This window comes from Apis florea, unplaced genomic scaffold, assembly GCF_048593485.1.
Source record: "Apis florea isolate Af1SG1 unplaced genomic scaffold, ASM4859348v1 contig_2350_pilon, whole genome shotgun sequence".
Lineage (NCBI taxonomy): Eukaryota > Metazoa > Arthropoda > Insecta > Hymenoptera > Apidae > Apis > Apis florea.
In genome coordinates, this window is record NW_028256565.1 from 9,224,383 (window position 1) to 9,252,225 (window position 27,843).

The 27,843-nt window shown below is 31.2% G+C and overlaps 1 protein-coding gene and 1 long non-coding RNA gene across 18 annotated transcripts in view; one reads left to right on the forward strand and one right to left on the reverse strand.

Annotated features, from left to right (window-relative positions):
* LOC100870354 (neural cell adhesion molecule 2) overlaps positions 1-27,843 on the forward strand; it is a 428,395-nt gene that overhangs the window by 311,923 nt on the left and 88,629 nt on the right. The gene's annotated exons all lie outside the window — the stretch shown is intronic.
* Positions 1-27,843, reverse strand: part of LOC116414930 (uncharacterized) — a 164,664-nt gene that overhangs the window by 122,420 nt on the left and 14,401 nt on the right. For 9 of the 10 annotated variants that reach the window (XR_015291058.1, XR_015291060.1, XR_015291064.1 and 6 more), the window contains exon 2: positions 7,781-7,916. This is a non-coding gene — a long non-coding RNA (uncharacterized LOC116414930). Of the gene's footprint in view, positions 1-7,774; positions 7,917-27,843 lie in introns of all 10 variants that reach the window. The other variant, XR_015291059.1, reaches the window with a different exon arrangement.

Consider the following 27,843-nt stretch of genomic DNA (forward strand, 5'->3'; position numbering starts at 1 on the left):
TGGCCGTGTTTCCATTAATCGCGGTGCACGTTGGTATTGATTTAATAGTATCTTCGACGCATATTCCAAATGATCGTGTTTTTTTTATTTCTGTCTCTGGTTTTATTTTTGAAAATTTTTGAACATTGTCTCGAGTTTTTCTGTGTTGCGATTTGAGAAGAAAAATTTGAGAAATCAACAATATTACAATGATTACTAAGTATGAAGAAGAAAAGATTAGAATTAAAAATAAAATTGTTATTATTATTATCTTGAATTTAATCACTACGTTCTTGCATCAGGTTCATTTTTCCCCCTAAATTCTTTTATGCATAATTATTCTTGCGAATAATGATCTATATAATTAATAATTCATTGTGCGGATAGAATTTAATGTAATTAATGGTGTAACCATCGTGGTTAACGTTAATTACTTTATGATAGTGTGTTATTGTTTGTCGTTTATTTATTTATATTTCCCTATTGTTAAATAATTGCATTGTTATTTAATCAAAATTTGAGTAAATTTGGTTTACGTGAATTAAGTGGATGAAGTAAATGCAGGATGACCGCGTTAATGTGATTATAGAATCATGGAAAGCGTATAAATAATGACTAGAAGGCTGACTATGAAGAATATATGTACGAGTTCGTATTTAAAATTTATTTTTCAAAATTTTTATTTTGGGAATTATTCTTTCTATTTCCATGTTTCCAATTTTTCAATTTCAATAGAAATCAAGATACTCTCGAATTTAAATATAAATATTTCAGATGTAAAATATTTTCTACATTTAAAAATTTAAATTTGAATATCCAAGATTAAATTATTATTATAAATGCGATATATTTTGAATTTGAACATCTAATATCACTTACGTCCCACGAAACAAATTTAAACACGAGCGAATTATAAATTTTGCAGAAATATTATAATTCCCTATCTCATAAAAATGGACACAAACGAGAGAGATTAAAACTCTCACTTGAAGTCACCGAGATCAAATTGATCACCTTTCAAGGCATTATAATTTTAACTAACCCCAATTAGCGCACCTTCTTATCCTCTGTATTTCTCACGCTTTCGTTCCTCCAATTATCCTTCACGGTTCTCGATTTACGTACATCGTTAAGGCCAATTGTAGCTATTATTACCCCTCGAAGAAACACAGCTCGTAAACCGTTACGCACTTTCGACCGTGCAATTTTTAATTAAAACGCTCGACTACATCTTCGACTGAAGAAAGGAGGCGTTAGACGGTTGATAGAATTACCAAGAAACAGAACGGCGCTTCTGAATATCAACTTCTCGGAGGCGGGACGGAAATTTGCTTAACACCGTTAACTTCACTTCGAAAGTCTACGCTACTGTTCCTGATACTTTCGTTTCGCATCTTGCGATAACAAATTAACCCCTTCGACGACACGTACGTCCATTCCTCCGAGAACGATCTTAAACAGAGCGTGATAAAAGATAAGTAACGAAAAGAATTTCGATATCTTATATTATAATACGTGATTATTTTTATTTTCATCTTAACACGTTCTTCATTTTAACGAATGTAAAATTTGTTTTTTTTTTTCGAACTTAAAGAATCTACGAATAAATGTTCGATTATATTTCGATTAACCGAGAGAAAATTTAGTTTTCGTATAGTATTAATATTCTGGAGGATAGAAGTATTTGCATGGAAACGAAAAATTGGAAAATGGCAATTTTATTCGTCACTCGTCGATTTTATTCGTTAAATTTGATGCTGGAATTCGGATGAGAATATATATATATATAAAAATCTATTTATTTTTACGAAAAATAATCGCGCGATATCTGTAATTTTCATAATCAACATTCTGATAATACAGCATTAGCATATTTAAAAACCATATTATTATTTATCCAAAACATTTTTATTGAATATTCCCTCAATCTTCATGAATATTTGAAATTATTTACATGATATCAATTTATTAAAAAAAAAAAAAAAAAAAAAAAAAAGATGAAGCTATCGAAGCATGAAAATTATTCTTTACAAAATTCAAAATTTTTCAAATTTTCTCCCGTTCAAAATAAAATTATAAAATTTAAACATATGAAAATAAAGATAACCCCCAACAATCCAATCATTGGATACAGATCTATCCAACCCTCTTTATCACAAAAACTAATTCCCAATTTTATTATAAACTATTAATCCATCAATTAAATATAAATTTATAACTTCGTTTCAAACATAAATACGTGTATCGCACACAAAACTCCACACCACAAGTTGGAAATCGAATATCTGATCCGTTGACGGGAAAGTGATAATCGAAATCCGGGTGGGCAGATCGAACATAGGAAGGGGAAGGTAGGAATCGCCTCATCCTCTCGCCACGATTTCAATCAAATATCTCGAAACTCGGTTGGCACTCGCGATGGCACGAGCGTCTTGTAGAATAAATTCGTTCGTCTTTGGACGGATCGTGTTTCCAGGCCGGAATCCTTGCGAAAGTCGTAAACAACTGCGATCGGCGAGGATCGTGGCGGTCAGTGGCACCGGTATCCGGAACGTTTCGGATGGATATTGTGCAAGAAGGAGGGTGCGACATGGGGTGGGTTCCGCGACATAGCGACCCTCTTATTGGAGTTTAGTCTCGGATACCGAAAGTAAAATTCCTGAAAAGTATCCCATTCGTCTTTTTCCAAGGGGGTTTTTGGAAAAGTTGAAATAGGAAATGGTCGAATATGAGGTGCTCGATGGATTTTGTCCTTTATGAATTTATTTGATAATGATCGTGATCGAGTGACCAAGCATATGATTATTTGTAAAAATGTAGAAATAATTATAAATAGGATTGAAAAAATTTTTTAAGCAATAAATTTGTTGTAAGATAATATCTTCGTTTTGGGTTTTTATAATTAGGATGTTTATAAATTTTGATAAACATAGATAAAATAATTAATTAGTTTAGCTGTTAGATATAAAATCAATGTTTTATTCTTCTTTACGATGTCTTTCTTATCCCCAAATATATTTTAAATAAAAGCACAGCAATTAAACGTGAGAATCTTTCGAATCTAGCATTTTCAGGATTGCTCGTTTCACTTCGTTTATCGAGGGGTGGTGTTTACCGTGATACAAGAAGACGGCACGAACGAAAGTTGGTTCTTTTGACGGATGAGAGTCTAAATCTTATTAGGCCGAGTTATTTCTGATTGGCACTGGGGGTGTTTGCTAGCCGACTTTCGCTCGAGACACTCCCTGAAGCAAATTGACATATCAAAAGGATCGTTGTATGTAACGACGATGATATTTAACGATACTCTGTTTGCACGATAGTTTGTGAATTAGTAGCGCGTTTCTTTGGAATTTTAGATTTTCATTCATCTCATTTAATGTATAATTTATATTATATTTAGATTATATTATTATTATTTTATGCTTATTCCGAATTTAAAATAAATATTATGCGGATCAATTTTTGATTTTCAATGTTTTTTTTTTTTTATTCGCAATATTTTTAGGATATCGAATATTTGAAGACTGATAAATGAAGTTTCGTTTGGTTTAATAAATTTTATGGATTATACGTATATAGATTGAAAATATTTTTATTTATTGTGAAAACATTTAATTTTTCCGTTGAATATTTCTGATCTATTCAATATTCAACGATACGGAAACAAGATTAAATATGCGAGCGTGAAAAAAATAATACTTAAAAAAATTTTCTTACTAACTTACTATCTACATGTATAATAACACATCGCATTATTTCTATTAGAAATTATTGTCCTGGATAAATTAATCGCGCTTTCTAATTAATTCTTCGATCATTCTTCCCGATCCGATAATAAATCTTCACATTTAAAATCGGGAAATTTTACGAAATCTCTTTGATTGAATTAATAAACCGGGCAGAACTGTGTGTAGAAAGTTCAGTTTTCAAGTGAAGAAAAATACATATCGCTGAATTTGAATATCGAGAATAGATTTAACAGGAGGAAATGACGATGACGAGTTTCATGGATCGAATCATTTTATAGGTAGATTCGAAAGACGGTTCATCGATTTCGAAACGTTCGTGTCCCGCATCAAACGGTAATAAAACCGTAATTACACCGATTTGAATAATAACGCGCACCGTTTAATATCACGTTCAACGATGACGTTATGTTAATAACGCGGACTAGCGAGCGTGTAATCCGCTCCCGAATTTCGTTCTTTCGCGCGTGCTGACTGTTAATAAGGCGTGTCAACGGGAAATTGCCAACGATTGAAATAATTGAGCCTATCGCCCGTGTCGTGGTTCCGGCCAACTCGACGATTATTCTGGAAACGTTGCAGTTTATTATTCCCTTTTAACGAAATGGTTCCATCGTTCGCTCAATGAAACATGAAACATCGAGCTTCGTTTAAGTCACGTTATGTTATCAATTTTTTTTTTTTTTTTTTTTTTTTGAATATCACGGATTCATCGATAATTCTTCCCTTCTCTCATATGTGAACAAATTCCCGTTTGTCATTTCTTTGCTCGATAATTAGGAGCATTATTGGGTATTTTAAGATGATTTTAATTTTAATAAAATTTATAATAAACGTCATGACAGGAAGGATTTCAAGGAATAATTAAAAATAATAAGAGAAATTAAAGATACAACTTCTAAAGAGAACTTTCAATATTAATAAAGAAAGAACACGTGATTTACCAATACGAAATCACGTGTTCTTCCCTAAAATCATAAAAATTTGATCTAAGATTACCTTGCAACATCGATAAAATTTCTCGATTGAATCTAAAATTGAAATTCAATAACACTCCTCTAATGAGATTTTGTTACAAAAAATATATCGCGAAACACTTAGCATCACAGAGTATCAAACTATCGAAAAGAATTAGCGTTAAAAAGATTATAAAAATGTAACGTCTTGGCGGCAAAGGAGGTTCTTCTGGCGGTAGTTTCCGGTATAATTGGCACGAGAATAAAAGCGCCGACACGCGATTCAACGAGGAAAAAAAGGTAATCGCTTCTCTCTCCACGGTAATAAACGAAACGTCTGCAATTCCCGTGTAACGTTATCACGCGCAATAAACGTGATAATTCGGTCGCGACTGCACCGACCAAATTATCGGCTCTCGCGAAATTGATTATATGCGCTGGTAATTCGACTTACTCGGCATTATTCGACGATGAAAGTGTCCTCTGACTTGGAAGGGAGAACAGGAAATTGCTTTGTTCGTGCTTTTTTTTTTTTTTGGCCCGTACTTCATTATTTGACAGAAGGATAGGTGGTTTTTCTAATTTTGTTCGAATTAGTATTTTTTATTTTATATTACAACTCTTCTTTTTTTGTTTTACCTTCTTTTTTTTTTCTTTCGAAGTGAAAAAAAAAATGAAAGGAATTCAGAGAGAGATTTTTAATCAACGAACAATAAATCGAATATATCTTTTTCAAATTTAAATTTTTCATAAAATGCATAAACATCCGTAAGCTATATACGAATATATATATATCTATTGGGGAATATCGATTTATTAGACATGAATGACATTTACATGAATTTATATGAATTTTAACGTAAATTTTGTTGTACTTTTCTGTTGCAGGTGAGTATTTCTGGAAATGTTCTCCTCGCGGATGATGAATATAAATTCGTCTGCATAAATTTTTTATACCTTCCTAGGTAAGTGTATTTGCAAAGAAAAACACAAATTACTGTGATTGGTTATCGGACGAATCGGTTTCTTATCGAGAAGGAATAAGTAAGAAAATTTGTTTTAAAAAAAATGGTACAAATAGTTGAAAACAATTGTACAGGCAAAATTTTCACTTTTCCTTAAAATTGTTACAAATGGATCCTTTTCGCAATTCTTCTCTATTTCTCCCCTTAATACGATCCAACTAAAAACACTCATCCGTCAGTCAAACTCCCACCGATCACCGAAATCGATGCATTAAACCTCTAGAAAGGTCCATAATGTATCTCCACAGATCGTGCATCTTGGCAGCGAAGGGGTGACACATTTGCCGGGATTCGAGCGTTTCGAAGAAGAAGGCGTCGAAAGATTTATGCACGGATGCTATGTATATGCGTGTATGGACGCACTCATACATCAAGATGTCCAAAGTGTTGGAGTGGAAGATAGTTGAAGGATGACCGAGATAGAAAATGTCTGAATTTCACGAGTAACCCCGCGATCCACAATGAGACTTTGTCTTCGTTTCTTTTTCTTTTTTTTTTTTTTTTGCATTCTTGGATGATTGATTAACCCTTGTTTACGTCCACGAACTTTCATCCACCTTCTTCATTCGATTCAAATTCTCATTTCTATTCCCTTCGTTCGACCGATTTTTATAGAATAAAAATTACGAATCAATTTGAAATTCGCGAATGAATTACTCTTTGATGGATAATTGTAATTCTTTCAAATGAATCGGAGTTATTCTGAGCTAATGAGAGAAATTATTCAAGCAAATCTGTCGTTACTAAAAAATTCATTATGAAAATGAAAGAGAATAGCTTTTGCATTAAGATTCCGATTTTTCGAATCTTCAAATTGAGTAATTTTCGAAATAAAAGTTGTCCTATTTTGATATATAATGATTTTCTAATTCCTTCTAGTTCTTTCGTAATCAAAAACTAAATAAATACCATTCAAATCTATTGTTGAAAATCGAAGAAAATAATCTTGATGCAATTACATACATTACCATATGGTAAAAGGTAAATAATAAAATAATCTCGAGTTAACGTAAGAAAAAATCTAGCTTCCTCAAGCTTTCTTTCATATTCCTTGCACGATCTCAATCTCTATCTTTTTATCATCCCTTTTCCTCCGTTCTTTTCCTTCCACATCTTTTCTTATCCAACATCCATTCTACTCGTCCAGTAGAATCCTCGTTCAATTTTTGCGTGCATCTACGTGTGTCACACCTTTTTGCAAGCCGGGATGGCATGCATAATTAATTTTTCAAGCGTCGTGCTTTTTTTTCTCTCGTCATCGCCGAAGATTCGTTTCGCCGACCGAATAATAAATTAATCGCGTGTTTCGGCCTCTTTTATTCCCTACGGGCCTTCTTCTCGCGGTTATCGGCATGTAATTAGTCGTGCGTCTGTTCTTTTAACCCTCTTGTTGCGATGCGCGGTGGTTTGGCAAGAGTTTTTTTTTTATTTTTATTTTTTTTCATTTTTTATAGCGTGTGCAACTGATGAAGGCGACACAAAGGGGTTGCCTTCGACCACATTTTTTTTATGATATTGTATTTGATAATATAAGAATACTAATATATGCAGCAACGCTTATAATTTTTAATAAATAAAATTAGATTATTTAAGTTTAACTTGAGATAGTTTTCAAAATAAGATTTCACGTATAATAATAAATTCTTTTGTAGTTTTATGATTGGTATTCTTTTAAAATTAATTTTTAAGCCCTGGATGTTTTTTTTCTTTTCAATATTTCGTTTCCATAATATACTTTATGGTAGTAACTATATATAACTAAAAGTTCTATTAAATATCAAGAGAAGTTGGTATAGCCAACTGAAACTGTGTTTCATTTGCATATTGATTCATAAACATAAACACAACGCGAACAGGATAGTATAGATGGTATCAGTGAAAGATTTCTTCTACGATATATTTATCTTTTAAGATTGAAAAACAACACTTTATATCATCAATGCTGTTTACAATTAAATTTTCGTTTCGCGAAATAAGAGAATAAAATAAACAAATTTTCAACGCGTTATTATTATTCGGAAGAACAGCGCGGATAAGTCAAACTTTACCTTACCTCCTACTTTACCTTTACCTCTTTTCAAATTTAATTACGCCTTCTCGGGATGATTTGTTTTTGATTGAAAATGCCGGCCTGTTTCATCTCTGCGCTCTGGTCCACGTCACGTAAGGAACCCCTTGCTGTTTCTTAATTAATGCGGCTTTCAGAACTGTAATCAATAGACCGTGCTTATAAATTTTGTGCGATTTATTTGAAAAGGGGCAGAAGAAACAAAAGAAATAAGAAAATAAGAAATACAATTTATGTGCGTGAAAAGAAAGAAAGAAAAAAAAAATGTGAAACAGATAATTTCAAAATGATGTAAATTTATTATTTTTAATTATTATTAAAAATAGAAGATCTTTAAAGATTGAATTGATTTATTAGAGGGAATATAATTTCTTATATAAAAATTATATCATTTATATCAATTTATACTGATTCCTATGTAAATTTTTAAAAAAATAAAGTTTCATGAAAATGTGATATAGGTATTAATAATGTGTGTTTCGTAAACAAAATATTCTCGACTGAATAAGAAATTATTCAAAGATCCAAAATAAATTTCACCAAAACGACTCACCACATAAATTCTTCAACACCTAGTAACTTATGTATCGCCAAAATTCTAGCCAAATTAACCAGTTGAAGCCAGCCAAGCCAAAATAGTTCCATAAACATGCAATCTCCCCAGAAAATTTAAACAGCAACACACCACAAACTCGAACACACACCACTTTTACTGTTCAATTCGCAACGAGAACAAACGTTTAATTTGATCGAGGCAATTAAAATGTTATTCATCCTTGTTTAACTTCTTCGAATAACACGATTTTCAACCGCAAATGAAATTCTGAAAATCAACTTTGGATCCTTTCGACAGCTTCTTTTTATTTTCCTTTTTTGCACATGTTCTCCTTCTCCCTCTTCCTCCAAGTCCGCCATTCTTCGCTCGTTCTCGCTTGCTTTCTTGCTGCTCTTGATAGAATGCATAATTAATTTGTCGAGCTGGGTGTCAAGTACAGTCTTCTTCGCGAAATCGCCACGATTAGAACTAGAGTGGATTATGGCGTAACCGATGTCACGAGGTCAATGTTGGCAAGAGATCTTGAGGACTCTTTGACGATGCGATCTTTAGTGCGACTTACGGAAAATATTTTTTTTTTTCGCTATATGATTGTAAGATGTTTCATATTGGATATTATTTTTATTTTGTTTTATTAATTTTATATTCTTTTGGAAAATATGTATTATATTAGAATTTTTTTAATCTATCGAATATCTGTCAATTTCTCAATCTATTTAAAGATTTATAACTTTACAAATTTCTCTCTGTCTCTCTCTCTCTCTCTCTGTCTCTCATCACTCGATCTTAAATTATTCATCCTAAAAAATTCTTTTCGTCGATTGAAGTTTTTATAGTTCTCCATCATGAACTAATCGCATTTCGAAGATGCCCTCCTCGAGAAATGAGCAGGTTTAGAGTTTACGTTCACTTAGCACGATTAATCCATTATTTCGGATTATCCCGTATCGTTTTTTTTTTTAATCCGCGACGATAAGTCTCCGTGAAAGTATCGCGTCGATGTCACCCATCGTTTAATAAATTAAGTTCATCGAGCTGCAGGAACATTCTGAATAAGTTAAATATTCTTGCTCGATGTAATATCCATTTGGTACACAATAATCGGCGGGATTAATCTCGCCTCGATTTCGATGAAAACGAAACGGGGTCTCTTAATGGAAATGGTTGGAAGTTTCTCGGTTTTAATATGAGCACGAATATATATCGATATCAGAAAGATGGCTCGATTTATTGATTCCATTAAAGAAAAAAAAAAAAGAATCTTAATATTTATTTTTTTTAATTTATTATTTAATTTATTATATATTTAGATTGTTATTCTTAGTTTGTGGGATTAAAACGACGATCGATTCCTTCTAGAGAAACAGATGATGCTTTGACAATGGGAAAAAAAGTATCCTTCTATTTTTTATCCATTCTCATAAATAACAGTTACGAGATACTCGAGTTAGTTTTGATCAGATTGCGTTGACAGTGTTTTCCTTCCTTGATAAAGCGTATTATGTTATACAATATAGAGTGGAGGGGTGAAATAATGGTAGACAACTGTTTTTAATTTGTAAGTGTGATGTGCAAGTTTCATGACCCACAATGATATGACTCTTGTTCGATTTCTTCTATTCTTTTCCGAGAAGGGATTGCACGTGGCCTGTTAATGAAAAGAACCCACATAATCGTGGTACCAGCGGATCTTTAAAGAGAGAAGGTTGAAGAATTGAATGGCGGTACATGGATAATGATTTGACACTATAAAGTATGCCTATGTGAGTTCAATAAATGTTGTAGATGTAAACAGGATATCTTACGTTGAAATTTCAATGGAATTTTGAGTATATTAGAATTTCAGAGTCCTTTTGGGATAATTGGGATAATATTATTAGCGAAATTTGATAAATTAAATAGTTTGATGGTAAAGCAAATAAATTTTATCTATAAATTTTATAATGATTATTCTATTTGATGTAAAATAATTGTAGAACGATAATTTGTGATTTATCGATTCATAATATTATCAATTAACAAATTATCATTCGATAGATATTGCTAGATATTGAAATAAAAATACCAAAAGTCTTGCAAAAGAAAAACTCAACACTCAACAAAATATTATCTTTAAATTTTTAAAAAAAATTCTTGTCCAGTTTTTTATAAAAATATTCTAATTTCGACGTGGTTGTATTCGTATATAAAACATAACAAAGTATACCGAGAATAATTTTAGAATAATTCCACGAGAAATACACGAAGAAGATAGTAAATTCGACGTTAAAAAAATTTTCATATTTTCTTCTTTTCACAAATAAAATTTTATAACGTTACGAAGAAGGACAAGATTAATACATTTTAAAGTAAATGATAAATAAATAATAAAAATATACATTTCTCTTGTAATTTTTAATAAAAGGAAAAAAGTAATGGTATCAAAAGATATTTAAACGAGATTCCTCTTTAAGGTTTTTTTAAGAACATGTCTCTACGATGTATCGTTTAAAAGACGTAATACTAATTAAAAAATTCTTGCTTTGACTGAAAAATATCTTTTCAAATATCTTGCAAAATGTCTTAATTAAGTTGGCAAAAAGAATAAAGAGATGAAATGAGATGAATGGGGTAGCAAATATGTTGTATTTTCACAATCTCAATAAAATTCGTTGATAATTTCATATTTGATGAATTTTTTATTTTCTTATTTATTAATAATGATAAAATTCAAGGATTGATTAAGAATTAAAATTATAAAATGTATTAGTCAATTTCAAGATAAAAATACGTTTGAAATTTTCTCTAAAATTTAAAAATTTTTACAAGTCCGTGGGCAGAAAATATCAAATTACGTGCATGAGAAGGAACAAATGAGACGAAATTTAAAATTGTATGAATTCAGCGTTATTTAAATTTTTATGTATATCATTTTCTTTATCATTTTACATTCTCAAGAAACATAAAAAAAAAAAAAAAATACGCAAAATAAATTGGATTCCTGATTTTCGAAACAATTCATTGGATAAACGCGTCTCAAGGCTAATTCGCAAAAACGTTTCGAAATATCAAGAGGCAAGAGATTCTCTATTTTTCGACTTCTTTGAACAAGCGATCACGATCCGTGAACAAAAGATCTGATGACTGACAAAGCACAGTATCTAAAACGTAATGGGGGTTACAAGAGTCCCGAGTGAATATTTCTTGTTCCTTTTGGAGGGGAAGCGATCATCTACTGCTTTTGCTCGAGCACACAGAAATCTTCTTGACATAATAGCGAATCCTCGCAGATTTCCAACTTGGGAATCTCATTGTTACGTTTCTTTGATTTCGTGAATGATAAATGATAAAAATACTTTTATTCTTTCTTTTTCGAAGAAACAAATGTAATCCTCCAATGTAATTAAGAATCATCAATTTGATTTCATATCAATATTTACTTACTTACCAACTAATCTCGAAAGCTTGTTTCTTAAAAAAAAAAAAAAAAAAAAAAAAAGACAAACCTTATCGATCAAAAATTCATAAATCCCCTCCTCGCACACACACCTCGTCATCGCTGATTAAATTCATTTTGGATTATTGGTGTGCAACCCGTATCGATACGCATGCTAATTGGTAATTATGCCACTCGAACGTGCATAATCCGACGCCCACGTAACGTTTCCGGTCCGAGACACGGAGATTGGATAACGAAAATCCGCTAATTCGTTAAACCCGGGAGACCAGAATCCTTTTGTTCCCGATGAAAAATTCAAGCCCCAACGGGAATTCCCCGATTCGGTTCTCGAAGCAGAAGGGAAAGTTTTAAGCAGGATCTCGGACTTCCGCGATGTTTCTTCGGACTGTCGACACGGAGTTCCGAGAGGCGTTAACGGCCGAGTGTCTTTCAAGGATCTTCGCGCCAAGATTTTGACTTCTCTCTCTCTCTCACTCTCTCTCTTTCTTTCTTCTCTCTTCGGGGTGAATTTCGGTAATTCAGCATCCATTCTTCCCTCGCGTTGAACATCGTTGTTCACCGATGTGCGATTAAATTCTTGCACCGTTTCCTTGTTGTTTCTTCTTATGAAATTAATTCATTGCTCCTCTTCTCGATTTAACCGCGTTGAGGGAAAGGGAGATTGTACATGAATGATCGATGAAGGAATTTGCTTCACACACGATTCTTTTGACTTTTGTTTCTTCGTTTTTGTGACGTTTCTTTAGAATTTGATTTAGAATTTTGTTTCGAGCTGGTTGAAGATGATACGAACGGAGGTTATTTAATATTGAATAAAATTTGATAAAGTGATATTACGTGTTAATTTTAATGTATACATTTGAGAGAAAAGCTGTGTCCGCATCGTAGACGATTCATCTATATTACGTGCATTTCGATCGTATGTATTATTCCATAAAAGCGAATCGTGTTCGCACCACAATATGCCATCGACATTCAAAAAAGCGTTAAAAATTCTCGACTCGAATTCTCCATCGCGCCAACCGCATAAAAACTCGCGCGACAGGACACATCCCCCCTCCCTCAAAAAGGAATAAATAAAAAAAAAAAAAAAAAAAGATCTAGCAATTTCTAGACAAAGGATTATTGATGCGAGAACGTGGACGTTTCGACGCCATCAAAGAGCGATCAGAAAGAAGAATTCGTAGATCACGTGGATCCGCTCGAATCACGAACCAGCGCCAGGGGATGAAAAATTCGCATCCCCCTCGATGCGACGATAAATTGCGAGACTTTCATAGGGAGGGGGGCCAATTTCGCCGCTCGAAACAACAACGAACGCACGAAGAGCGAAAAAAAAAAAAAGGAGGAGGAAACGACCGAAGAGGGAGAGAGAGAGAGAGAGAGAGAGAGAGAGAGACAGAAAGAAATGGAAGCGAAGAAAAAAAAAAGGGGGATAGATGGAAAACGAGGGCAAAGAGGGAAAAGGAAGAGGAAATTGGCGTGGATTCGACGTGACGTTAATAAATCCGCGCTGTTTATCTTTTCGATGTGCGCGATAAATCCCGATTTCTGGATAATTCTGGAATATTAAAATTCATTAGATACGTGGGATTCGGATCGATTTACACGATCGATCGATCGATCGATGATAAGAAAGTGGAAGAGAGATCGAAAGGTGGATCGTTGATTAAAAAAAAAAAAAAAGAGAGAAGGGGCGAGGAATTTCGCGAATATAATAAAATCAGACGACCGGTGTTTAAATTCGTGGAGCGTTAATGGAAGAACAACAATCCGAATGATAATCGTCGCGTCGGAAGCCCTGCCGGGGAGGAGGGGGAATTAAACCGAAAAGAGGGAAATTTTAAACGATGACGGGGATGAACACGATTAACCCTGGGAATAGATGAAACGAGGGCGGGTATTTAATTTTCTCGTGGCTCGTTAATAACTATATGAGTATTCGTGAAAACGAGAATTGCGATGCGACTGTGAAATTGGAGGAATCCTTCTTTTTTGATGGGGATTAATTGTGGAAGTAGAATTATATTGCTTTCTTTATTTTCTTTTTCTTCTTCTTCTTCTCTTTCTCTTTCTCTTTTTGAGATGTAAAATACGAGAAGAATTTATTTGGGCGTTGAAGATATTTTTCTTTTCGTCTTTCGAAATAATTATAATTGATTTTTATAGTATTTTATGATAGATATTGTTTCAAAGTTTTTTAAATATGGATCAAAAAAAATTGCAAAAAATGTAGTTAAATATATCAAATAAATGTTATAACTTTATATATTAAGTTAAAAAATTCAATTTCGTCAAACAAGACAAATGTGAAAATAAAGTATTTTAAACTTTATACACTTAACGTTTAAATAAATATTTCGATAATAAAAAAAAAAAAATTCAAAGAGAAATATTATTTATGACGACCAAAAATTTTCTCTCAGAGCTACATTTTTCAACGTTTCAAAATTATGGATGTTTTTTAAACGAATGTCTGTATTTTCACGTCTGATAAAAATTCAGTGCAATTCAAAATCGATCGACAAACATAAACGTAAAATATATAATCCAAACTCATCATTTCCAAAACAATTGAAATCTTTCAATTTTTCATTCTTTTTTCAATTTTTCTCGTGCAATTAAATCCTCCGCAAATACCATAAAATTCGCCCCTTGTGTTCGATTTTTCCCTCGCGGGGAGGAGAAGGAATCCAATATCTGACGATTTAAATCAAAAATTTTTGCTCGAGAATAACCGTATAAAAATAATTTCGATGGTTCGAATACACGAGGAAAAGTTGAGCCATTACAATTTTTCGCTGGTCGCGAGGACATAAGGATAAATTCGTTGGTCTGTGCTTGAAACCTGGGACCAGAAATCACAATTCCAATCTCCAGATTACGTGGTCCATTACTGTTAAGTGTACCTTGAGATAATTATTCATACGAATCGTTCAATTATCCAAGAAACATCAGGATTAACAAATATCTTTGTAAAAGCAATAATAATTTATACAAACGTAAGAACGGATGGTCAATCTGCTTGATTTTATTTAGAGGCATCTAATCTTGTTTGAAATTAAATTAAATGGGTAAAAGTGTTTGATATTTATACGAGTCGAGAATGAAAAATGTTAAATACAACGTTTATAATGTAAATGCAATAGACTATTCAGGAGGAAACATAAACATTCCTAAAAACTAGACTCCATTGTCTTTTTCTCATTCGTTCCGCTATTTAAAATTTTTCATGATATTTTTGTTAAAATTCTCTTCGATGAACTCTGCAACACAACAACTTATGCAAACTTATCAGAATTGCGTCAATACTTCGTGATGTATAAATATTTTAAAAATATTTAAAAAATTATCGTAATCAAATCACATCATCCTAATTTTAGGCAGATTCTATATTCGTCTCGAATTTTCAAAACATAAGAAAAATGAAATTCTATTGAGCGAATGATCGATGGCCTAAATGACTGGCGTCAAAGAAACACGAAAAAAAAAAACGCGATTTCAGCAAATTCACCAGCCGGCCGTGGTCCATGAGTAATTGAAATTTCTCGAAACGGAACGGCTCTCTAATAAAAGTTCCGAATAAAACGATAGCCATGGGCGAACTTCGAAACGAAATTGAATAGATACAACAGACTGCGGTTGGTTGCTTCAAAAATCGTTTGATATGCGCGAATATTAAAAACGCGAAACTTGCCGCGGATATTTTTTTTTTTTCAATCCTTGTCACACGTGGTCCAATAAGATGAAAGATAAATCGCGCTTGTTTATGCAAATTCATTATTTTTATATGAATATGTTCTAGCAATATTGAGTCATTGACAAAATTCCTCTCAGAGGGATATTAAATAATAGAGGCGATGTTGTTTAAGCCAGAGCTGATTGAAGGTATGGCACATCATTGGAAACTATAGTTATAGAAATTAGGACAGTTAGAAAATATATTTCTTCCTTTTCTTTTTGTAAAACAGAGTCTGTAATCCTCTACTTTTTATTTTCTATATTTTCTAATTTTAAAATGAGATCTTCTTAAACACAGATAACTTTGTTATTATTATTTGTGATGTTTTGTTTAACTATTATTATTGTAAGAAATTAAATATTTGATAGATGATTCATTTGAAAATAAACTATTTCTCAAATATAGATTTTGAAATTTGAAAGATTGAAAGAAATTTTTGTGTCAAATATATCTTTTTATTTTATATGAAAGGATCATTTCTTCTTTTCAAGTGTTCAATCCTGAATCAACTAACAACGATTCTATAAATTGTATTATTGACAAAAGTATCAAAAGTTTAGGTAGCAGATTAATTAAAGAGCGAAAGATAAATCTTTCTGATGATATTTCTCATTGAAATCAGGCTTTTTGAAAGAGAAAGGAGAAATATTGACAGGGAAAATAATTCCCTTGGAAAATGGCCGTGGTCGTTTGATAAGGTAATTAGAGGCGCGATGATTATCCTGGCGAGAAAGAGATTGCGTTCGACTTTGTGTTTTCTTGAAAACCGAGGGAAGATCGCGCCAAGAAAGCTTTTAGGGATAATGGAGAGGATAATGGTTTGCTTTGACTGTATTTCGTAAGAAAGGTGTTCTAACAGAACGAAAAGATAAAGATATTTTTGGGAATAGAATTTCATGATAAATTTTTCTATATTTTTATTACCTCGAGATATTTAAAGTATAATTGTGATTTGTGTCTTTGGTCCATCCTCCATTATCTAGATTTTAAAAATTGAAGATTGATTTATTAATATATTCGTTGTAGGTTTTTTTTTTCCTTTAATTCAAAAACGATAAAAATGCTTAAAATTTGTCGAAGATTTTCAAATATATTCGATTATTATTCATCTCAGTTTAATATTTATAAATGTATTTTGGATAAATACAATTATAAAAATATAAAATGATTATTTCCAACGACCCGAATAAATTCAATGCTAAAAAATTTAATATCGTTATATTTGCAATGCATTGCTTTACATGCAGCCCGTTGCACAAAAGAAATTTCTTACTGAATGACGACATAAACGGAACTAAAAAAAAACAAATTTCAAACAATATTTTAATTTGAAGATAATTCGAGATATCATTTTGAAATGTATTTCTTGAAAAGAAAATACATCATAAATAAGTTGTTATTTCGAATTTTATGATAAAATGCTCTTTTCTATATACATTTTTTCTTGATCATATTCGATATCTGGTTGGAAAAGAAACGTAAAAAAAAAAAAAAAAAAAGTCAAGCTTAAAACGTTCTAAGATTCTCTGCTTCGAATTCCAGTCGATTTTTCCCTTTCTCGAGTTGGAAATAAGACACGTCGAAGACGATCAAATCGACACGAGAGGATCTTTAGACAGTTTAATATAGCATTCGAACTACGAAGCACGTCGTGAACGAGGAATTCGAACGAGAAGTGCAACGTTAACTAGATACCACCTGAGATAGTGTAGGAATCACGGCGGAAACGAGTCGTGAACAAGGGAAATGGAAGAGGGAAATGAGAGTGGAATGCAAAGAGTTTAAATAAATAGAAGAGGGAAGACTGAATGAATGAAAATAAAAAAAATGATTAAAGAATATGAAAAAAAACGAGGGAGGATGATAGAAACAAAAGAGAGTGAGGATGAGAATGATAGAAGAAGGTATATACTAATTACAAAGGAAATTAATTAAGGAAAAGAAGAATAATGTAAAAAAAAAAAAGAATTAATATATCTTGTCTATGAAATAATCGTGTAAAAAGAGAATAAAGAAAAAGAAAATAAAATTAGAATGTAAACGGTAAAGAAACATTATGAATGAAAATAAGAAAAAGATAAAGTACAGTATTAATTTACAATGAAGAGAAGAGAAAAGAAAGAGAGGGGGAGAAGATAAACAGATGAGAGAAAGTGTATAAACGAAAAGATGACAAAAACAAAGAATCATAAATAAAAAAAAAAATAAAGATGAAGAAGAGAACAGAATGAAAAATAAAATATAAGAAAGGGAGATGGGAATGAATATTGTGAATGAAACGAAGAGAAAAAGGAATGAGATGGATACGAAGAAGAGTAAAATTGAAGGAAAGAAAAATAGAAGAAATGGCGTAATGCGAAACGATCGGCAAGATTTGCCAGTCTTATTCGACAATTTACATTCTATCGGCCGTAATCGATTTATAAAGCCTTCGAGTCTTGAAATAATTATGGAAATTTGAGATCGCGCGGGACGTAGCCAAGCGTCGTGCATTTGCTAAATTACCGCCATCATGAATTAAACATTTTTTTTTCCCCGCCCTTAAACCGATCGAAATAAATCTTCTCTACTTGTGAGATGTGTTCCTTCTACGATGCATCGATTCGATTATAAGTTTCTTTCTTACGATCTCCGTCTGATTTTTTTTATGAAATTTATCGTTTTTGAAGATGGAGAGGCGAGAAAATTCCTTTTTGAAAAATTTAAATCTATATTGGATCATAACGGTAATTTTTATTATTATTTCTGCCAGTACTTTAATTCATTTGATAATTTCAGTATTTTAATTTTCGATATTTTGTTTCATTTCTGATCCCACGTTGCACGATGCTTTCATCGTTGATATTTCAATTTTCGAGATTTTAGTTTTGGACAGTTTAATTTTCGCGATATCTCAGTTTTCCATATTTTCATTTCCAACATTTCTGCATTTTTTCAATCTATATCCCTATGTTCCGATTTTCGATAGATTAGATTTCATCGTAACTTTAGCACGATGAAATTAATAACAGTAATTTTTCAAATATTTCAAACTTAGATTTCGATATTCTAAAATCCTCGATATCTTGATCTACTCTAAATACTTCAAATTCTCGAAATTCTATAGAAAAATTCAATTTTATTTTGATCGGTTGCAATCGAAATTCGATCGAGACGGTTTAACCATTCTGACTGAAAGTGTTTCCATGAAATTCAGACGAGGGTAAAATTAGTTTTCAAGTTTGAACAATAAATATATTTCGCAGCAACAGTTTCTTGCTATAACACGAGTTATAACAAAGTTTGAAGGCAGAAATCAACTTGACGAGCTCCTGACTTAAACTAAGAGCGACTGACGCGAACTGTGAAAGTGAAGTGTTTAGTGGGATGAGAATGACCTTCTTAGTTGCTAAGTAAGTTGGATTTCATAAGCCAAGTTTTCTAGATCTTGCCAGATATATGAGTTTATAGCTTTGCTCGAACTTAAATTTCGAGATGATAAGTACAAATACAATGCTTTTAATGAAAAAAAATTAATAAAAAACGTACTCTAAAATTATATGAAATAAAAATAAAAAATGATATATAGATAATAGATGAAAAATATTATTTTTAAATAATGTGCAAAGTTATTTTTAAATAATCATTAATTGGTAATTAATTCGATAAATTACGATTTTATTGATAAATAATAAAATATATTCTAACCAAAATGTTAAATATAAATTTTAAATTCTAGTCTACAATGGTTTCTAAGTTTCACAGAATTCAATTTTTTCATTAAAATATTCTCACCCACGTGTCATTTTTCAATCTCTCTCATTTGTTCAACTGTGAAGAAAAAAATCCAAGAATAAGATTCCTTGATTGACTGATCCTGTGGAAAACCTCTGGGACAATAAGATTTCTTTCTCTGTTCCTCTTCGTGTTCATCCTTCCAGTTTCTCTTCTCTCTTTCCTGCCAAGTTCGAAACTGGATCGCGGAAACGAAATGTGCCATGTCGTTGAATAATAACCGTACTAGCTTCCCTCCTGGGATTCGACAAGTTAAGTTCGTTTTAAGTTCACCGACTCGATTCTTACGTGGAACCGTAGTTTCACGATTCGAGAAAACTTGGATTTCCAGCTTAAGCTTAATTTTTCAAGCTTTATTAGCTTAGAATTAACAAGTAAAAGAAACTTTATCGAAATTGAGCCAAATTTAAATTTTTTTTTTTTTTTTCCTTATAAAGAAGAGCGAAATCTGTGCAATTTTTATTGAGAGAAAAGAAAAAAAAAGTGCTTTTAAATAAACTAATACTTTGAATAAAAAACGAAATTGTTGAATAAAAAAAAAACAATACACTTCATTGAAAAATAATATTAAAATTATACTTTGAACAAAGACAATGTTCACTATGAATTTCTATGAATTTAATATATATAGAAGATTAAAGATTAAAATCAACGATATATATCTCTTTTCACACGATCACTTAAAAGCAATAAATATTTACCTAAACATTAAAGTTGTATTTAACGCATCAAATAAATTTATATTAAAATTTCGTTACTCATGATCATAATAATGAAACAAATTAACATTCTTTCGCAAAAACTTTAATTTTCTTATAGGCTTGATATTCATAAAAAAAGAAAAAAAAGAAAAAAAACCTTAAAAAATTAAGAATAAAAAATATTTTTCATGCTGTTCTTTAATTTTATTACACAAAAGTGTCTTCGTACCATGCACATTGGTAACGATTCGAATTAATCCGTACGTAACTCTGTAACGAACATGGAGGAGGGGGACTAATTACAAGACCTAATAGCCGAAGTTGGCACAATTACTCAGAAACGTATGCCACGTTTAAACCAGAACGTCAGTGGTGCGCCCGTTCCCTGGAAAATATGTGCGGTCAAAGATGAAAGCCGCAAACGGGGAAGAAAGGTGAAAACGCGACCAAAAGTTCGTCGAACAAATTTCGCCGCGGATACCGGTAACATTTCATCCTTCCAATTCGAAATTTCATACGATATTCGTAGGGAAGAATTCTAATGCAAAAGATGAAAGAGGATAAAAAAAAAAAAGAAAAAAAAAGGTGGAATAAATTAGCATAGTTCTCTCCTCACTTTTTCTCATTTTCAGTTTGTTCTTTGTCGGATAACCAAAGTTTCACAGTGGAAAAAAAAAATTGCAAGAAAACAGATTTTTATTCGATAAAGTAATTATTCTTATTCCGTGGAAAAATTATAAATATAATAATCGATTTTGTAAAAAGTTATTTTGAACACAAATTTAGATATAAATCGTTCTTCTCTATTTTATTACATATTTTTTTTTCTATCAAAAATCTTTTTTTTTTTTTCAAAAAGAAATATGGCTGGTTCGAACTGTTCGAGCATTAACTATTTTAATCTTTGAATAGAAATGCGTGCCTGTGAAGATTCTTTATCTCTTTGAGAATTCGCGCGAAGGAAGCAGGACATTTTCTTTAAAAGAATTTATCGGGTGGATTCTTTCAAGAATCGGTTGTTCGTTATTCGTTCCGAAGAATCTACTAAAAGAAAAGTTGAAAGATCGCGGAAATCATGAGTAAATAAAAGGCAAAATTAATTTTTCAAATAATACGGAATACATTTTTACGCAAAACTGATTCAAATAGCAGATACTTGCTTCGAAATCATTTATATAGCATATAAATATTGAAATAACGATAAATAAATAAAAAGAAAGAATATTTCTAGATAAAAAAAGTAAATCCTATTATTCATTAATAAGATTTAATAAGATTTTTGTCACGTTAATATAATATCTTATAATTTTGTTTTAAGACAAACATGTTCTAGTTGCCATTCCAATAGTACTTTTTTCCTAATAAAAATCACATTCTATTTCAAGGATCCAAAATAAAATATCAATCAAATTTCTCTTCAAAACTCGTAACAATGACGTCACATATCTCAAACTAAAAAAAAATAACCCCTTGCCCTACAATTCAATTAAGAGGCAATGAGATTCGAAAAACCCTATCTATTATCTGATTTTCTTCAAAAAAAAAAAAAAACTTACCATTCATAGAAACAGAATTGCATAAACATTCTTCTAAAATATAATACCTTATCTCCCCCTCACCCTAATTTTCACCCTTGTTTCAACACAAACGACATTTTCGCCCGTCAAAAGCTCCATCCACGTAAATTCAAAAGAATCCAGATCTAACGCGACGATCTCGCTGTTTTAAGGTCGCTACCACTTCCATCCCCTTCGTCTATCTGTTCGCTTTAATTGGGATCAGGTCGGCAGCCACTCGACGCGAGACAAATGAAAGAGAGCGAAAAGGAGTGGAGGGTGGTGCTGAGTGCTCGCACGACGAACGAAACTCGTTCTGCGAATCCTCGTTTATTCCGTCGCCGCGTACCCTCTACTTTCGAACCGTGCGTTTTCAACCCCCTACGCGACGCGCAGACACTTTCAAACGCGTCTTCGTTAACGCTGCGACTCTTCTGATCTTCACCTTCGTCGTTTGCGGGGGTGTCTATGGCCTTCGAAATTTGTACGACGCGTGTGAGCGACGGCCTTGCACATGAAGGGGGGTGAAAAAAAAAGGGTTGTCTACCAACGTGGAAATTAATTTGTTTCGAGGGACGAGTTCTTCGAATTTTCAGGTCGCTTAACACGTTCGATGCGACGATACTTTTTTACATTGAAATTGTTTATAAAAAAAAATCTTTGTATATCCTTCCAAATTCGACCCTTTCAATCAATTATTCCAAATATTAATATAATTTATTCAACGATAAAATTCAATATAATCAAAAAAGATAGGGATATAGCTCTTTTTCATTATTCTTTACGAGAAGAAGAATCTTCATCTATCTTTTTTTTTTTTTGATATATAATACAATTCATTTTTGTTTTCGTCTTCTTCTTTCAGGACAGCGTATTTCTTTCGTCTTTTTAATCTACAAGCTTTCTTCATCTTTTTCGCCATTATAAGAATATTGGAAAATAAACGACCTTGATCCATGAATACATTTGTCCAGTATTTTACGTTAAATATGAAGGAAATCAAGGAAAAACTTTAATGAAACTGTATTATAGAGAAGAATATAATGATAATGGTTGACGTTTTCATCTTCTTTTTTTTTTTCTTCTATTCGTTTTGACATGCATTATAGAAGTTTCTCTTTTTTGTTGATGTAATGCAATTAAAGAAAGAAGGATTCATATATTGATAAAGATTATTTTGATTCTTTTTTCTAAATTGAACGAACGAATGTAATACTCGAAAATGAGATTCAATTCGAAAATCAATTTCAAAAAAATTGAAAAAATTGATACACTGATCATAGTCTCGTGATTAACACAATATTCTGTGGTCAAATATTGTCAGAATCAATCTTCTTCGATGTTTAAAATTCACGGCTAATTCGAGTCCAGAATTCTCGATCTCGGAAACTTTCCTACTCTTGAAACCGCTAAATCGATACTTTCAAACATTTTATCAGAACTGCAAACTAATCCTCTTCACACAATCTCTTTAAGACAATCATTTCTGTACACATGTAACTTATCGATAAATTTAATAAAATTCATACATAACATAATCGAAGAGATAAAAATTTAAATGAATATTTGTTTTCCATCCATTGAATAATAGACGATATTTTTATTTTCAAACTGTAAATAAAATGAATATCCATAATTATTATTTTTTGTTCTAATTCTAATATTTCTAAAATTCTATGATTCAATCTTTTACAAAGAGATTCTTATATTATCAACTTGAAATAACTTTCTCACACAATCAACAATGTTATTCAATTATTTCGTTCAACAAAGTATTACTTTTATATTAAAAAATGTGTCATAATCCTATATGTAAAAAGGAACCCATGAGTAAATTTCCCATTCTCGATTATTAATTTCGAAACAAGTTAATCAACATGTTAATCAATGTTCCCTCGTCGAAACAACAAAATCTACACGCAAACTCACTCTTCGCAGATGTTAGAGACGTATCGTATCGGGGTCAACGAGATAATTATATGGATTCTCACGTGGATTCTCGCTGGAACGTTTTCATCCGGTTCCCTTCACGTCGAAACTTCATCAGATATTCGCGTTTCCGACGATTCGTTAGCGAGGAATCAAACAGACGGAGGATATAGATCAACGTCGAGGGCATCAACGGATCATTGGTTGAATGATCCAGGAGACAGAAGCCAATAGATCGATTAATAACTCGATAGGTCGAGGTATCGAGGTGTGCGAGAAACAGGAAGTAGGAGGATTCGGTCACGAGGCTGGAATAAGCAAACGGAAGACGCGAAATGTTGGACTATGGATGATGGAAATAATTTCGATTGATTTGGGAATAATTTTCTTTTTTTTTTTTCGATACATTTTAAACGATCGATAAATAAAATTCGCTCGACGAAAGATCTTATATTTTTTTACGCTCATCATGGAAATAAGATTAATCTATTCGTATTAAAATTTTTGTGTATTAATTATTATTAAATATTATATACACTCTGACATTAATATAATTAATTCTAATATTAATATATTTAATTTTGCATCGATTATTTGCAAATGATTTATATGTCAAATTTACAAAACATCTTTTATTCATCTCGCGTTTTGCTACGGATCATGAAAATAGTTAAGGGGATTGAATAATAGATTTTTCTCTTTAACAATTAATTTAACGTCAACGTTTATTCGATGAATAATTCGCTTGATAAATTTACGAAAGATTCTATCTTTGTCGTGTGTTTTGTTTCTAATTATTCACACGTTCAAAACGATTATCTAGATATTGTGGAAACAATGAAATGAATGAGTAATGAATCGAATAAATACAATCTGTTGCCTTATGACAATCTCGGATATTCGATCAAATATAATTGGCGAATTATCGATTTTGTATATACGTGTGTTTAAAAATAAATAATAATTGTAGCGACAAGTTATTAATTAACGGTTTTGATGGATGTTTTGTTAATGTTGAAATAATGTTGAATTTTCAATTATGTAAAAAGAATTTATTGACGTTCCGTTTATGAAGTTTAATAATCGTTTTATATTTTGCGAATTCTAAATCATTCGGATATCTTGCTTTTTATCAAATAAAACGCGAAATACCTATTTTACTTATTCGAAACTTTAGATGATAGAAATATTTAATAGATATTAGAAAGAAATTATTTTAAAATTTTCTAGTATTTCAAAATGATGAAAACAAGTCTCTCTCTCTCTCTCTTTCTCAAATCCATGAAAAGTCACTAGTGTAATAAATTTAAATAAAGCAAGAATAGAGCAAATTTCAACGAAAAATTCCTTCTATATTTCTTCAGCATCTTGTTTTTCCCCCCAAGACAAAGAAACGACAAAACATTCTTGGTTACTTAATAGTACAAATTAAACAAAAATTTCCTGACAACTTCCCAAAACAAACTCAACGAGACAAGATTATATTTCTTCTACAATCCAACGAACTTTGACGAGAAATTCTCTTCGTCCCAACTAAACGATACACGAAAATAGCGATTCTAACGGTTAAAAATAAAAAATCCAAAAAATAAAGGAAATGCAATAAAAAATGTAAAAAAGTCGAATATCGAACGACGAAGCCAAAAAATTTGATTTCGAACCGAAATTGGTTTGCGACATAATCGTCCCCGATACGGGCTTTGATTTTCACGACATGTGGTTTTATTAGCGGCTGTAACTTTATTAGCAACGATGAAGAACTTTAGAATGATAGTTCGTTGAAGGTAGACACAGGAATAAAAGAGACATTTCGACGTTTTTGGTGTTCTATGGGATTCTGCGAGGAATCATTTTGCGGTATTGTGCGGGTGCAGTCGAGAGAAAATGGAGGAATTCACCTTGGATGGAGAGTTGACCGTGTAGAATTTAAAGTTCGGTGATTGGGGAAGCTATTGTTTGGAGATTCGATGGTTTGTGATGAAAATTATGTCGATAGGGGGGTGGATGATGTGAGAAAATTTTGAAAGTTGAAAGTTTGATGAATTAATTACTACGAATTTGACGTTTGAGAACGCGAAGAGAGAAAAAGATGAAAAAAAAAAAAGATAATAATAATTTCAATTTGTCGCATTTTTCGTTTCATTGATCGATAAATTTTTTCTCCTTTTTTTCTCTTTTTTTCGATACAAACTTTTAGCCAATACTGAAATTCACGTGCTCTGAATGAGATGAAAAAAATTATTTTCTTCTTTTTTTATATACCACGAAAAATTCCGCGAGTAGAACCCCCTGGATAATTTCAGTTCGCTACGTAACGATTTTTATATACTTTGAGGAATAATTTTGAAGAATATTTTAATTTTAAGAAATTTTTTAGTTGTAAAATGTAGATAATATTAAATACCTTTAGAATAAAATGTGAAACCGCAAGGATAGTTTAATAAGAAAAAATAATTTTAAAATTTAAAATGAAATTTCGATGAAAATTTATCGAGTACATATAATTATAATCGAAGCTTCATTTTATGATTTTATGGATTCAAATTTGCGGTATATTAATTATTAAATAATAATTAATTGCTCTGTGCAGTAATTATATTAAATATTATATAATAATAGTTATTATATATAATCATTGGATTAAATATTAAATAATGATATCGTGTATGATCATAACGTATGAAATATTAAATAGTACGCGTAATATTTTTAATTTTTCATTTTTTTTTTCTTCATTAATTTCATATCACGTCACACGCATTATTATTATAAAAAAAAATTAATACCGCAATATACATTTACGATATAAATTATTCTTAAAGCTGTTGTTAAAATTTCATGGAAAGATAAAATGTTAAAAACATTCTCCTTTAAATAAAATTCTATAAAACGGGATTATAATATTTCACATGTACACTCGTGAATTTAATAATATTCTGAATCTATAAATTTGTATAAAAATCTTGCACCTCGTACATTCGTATTACACGATTGGTTTTGCAACGTGGAAAGAATTTTGTAATTATTTCAGCATTTTAAATAGCACGAGACTCGTTAAAAAAGTAATTTTCTTCTGACTTGATTAATACATGATATTAAAGAAGAATAAATTCACGGAACAAACTGCTGAACTACAACATGTGACTGCGAAATAACATCAGCTTTTCTTCGCGTAAAGTGGTGTCCGCCTATAAAGCGCAATCTTTTCAAATCCCTTAAAAGAATAATGCTCATACTGATATTTCGAAAATAAAATTTAAAAAAATTATAAATATTATAACACGCAATCTCTTTTGTTTTCGTACATTAATTAAAATGTATAAAAGATAATATTAATCTACGTAAGATAATATTAAATTTTACTTTTATTTTTATTTTATTTTATTTCAAATTCGATCGTTGATCATCGATAAATTCAATATTGGTAAATCTATTAGTGGTCATAAATGATCCTCCTCCACTAACTAAAAATAAATCTTATATATTTGTCGAAGAAAAACAAAAATATATATTTCAACCGTAAAATTTAATAAAATTAATACTGTTTTACTTATCGAATGAAAATAAAATTATCGAGCGAAAAAAAAAATAAATAGAAATTAACGATGATTTATCAATTGTTGAGTAAATTTCAACGATAATAACGAAATTCTGCGTATTTTATATTCCGGGGAAAACATCGATCCCGTAATATATTTGCATGGAATAACGCGTTAAATATCGTGAAAATTTACGAGAGAGATTGCAATCAAGGGGAAAGATGTACTTAACAATATTAGCTCATGGCTAAATTACATCGGACTTTATTGCTAATTCGCTGTTTGATTATTCGGTAGTATGTTAATCGGGGTTTCAATCGTATATTCCATAAGCTAACATATGGGTCAGCTAAAATCGTAGATAATTATGGGTTTATTAAAACGAATTCCTTTGTCCATTTGTAAAGTTATCTTTTATATTTTTAATTCCAGGATTAAATTATCGTTTTAAGAATTTTTGTTATTGATTTGTTTACTTATGAAACCAAACATTTTCAATTTTTTATTTATTGCGTTTATTTATTTTTCTTATACACCTATATGTATCATATAATATTAATTCAGATCATAAATTATCATAAATTATAATAATTAAAAAATCTGAATACGAAAGAGAATACCAAGATTTATTCTAATTAATAGTGTACTATTTTATAGGCCCTATTTGAAATCCTCGTGTACAAGCTATATCCACATAACGAAGTATACCATAACGATCATCGATATTACAACTAGTCTCTTCAAAGGATGATATATTACAATTATATTACCTGGATATTGTCAACATCAATCCTGATACGCCCTGTGTATCGATCTATCAATAATCTCTC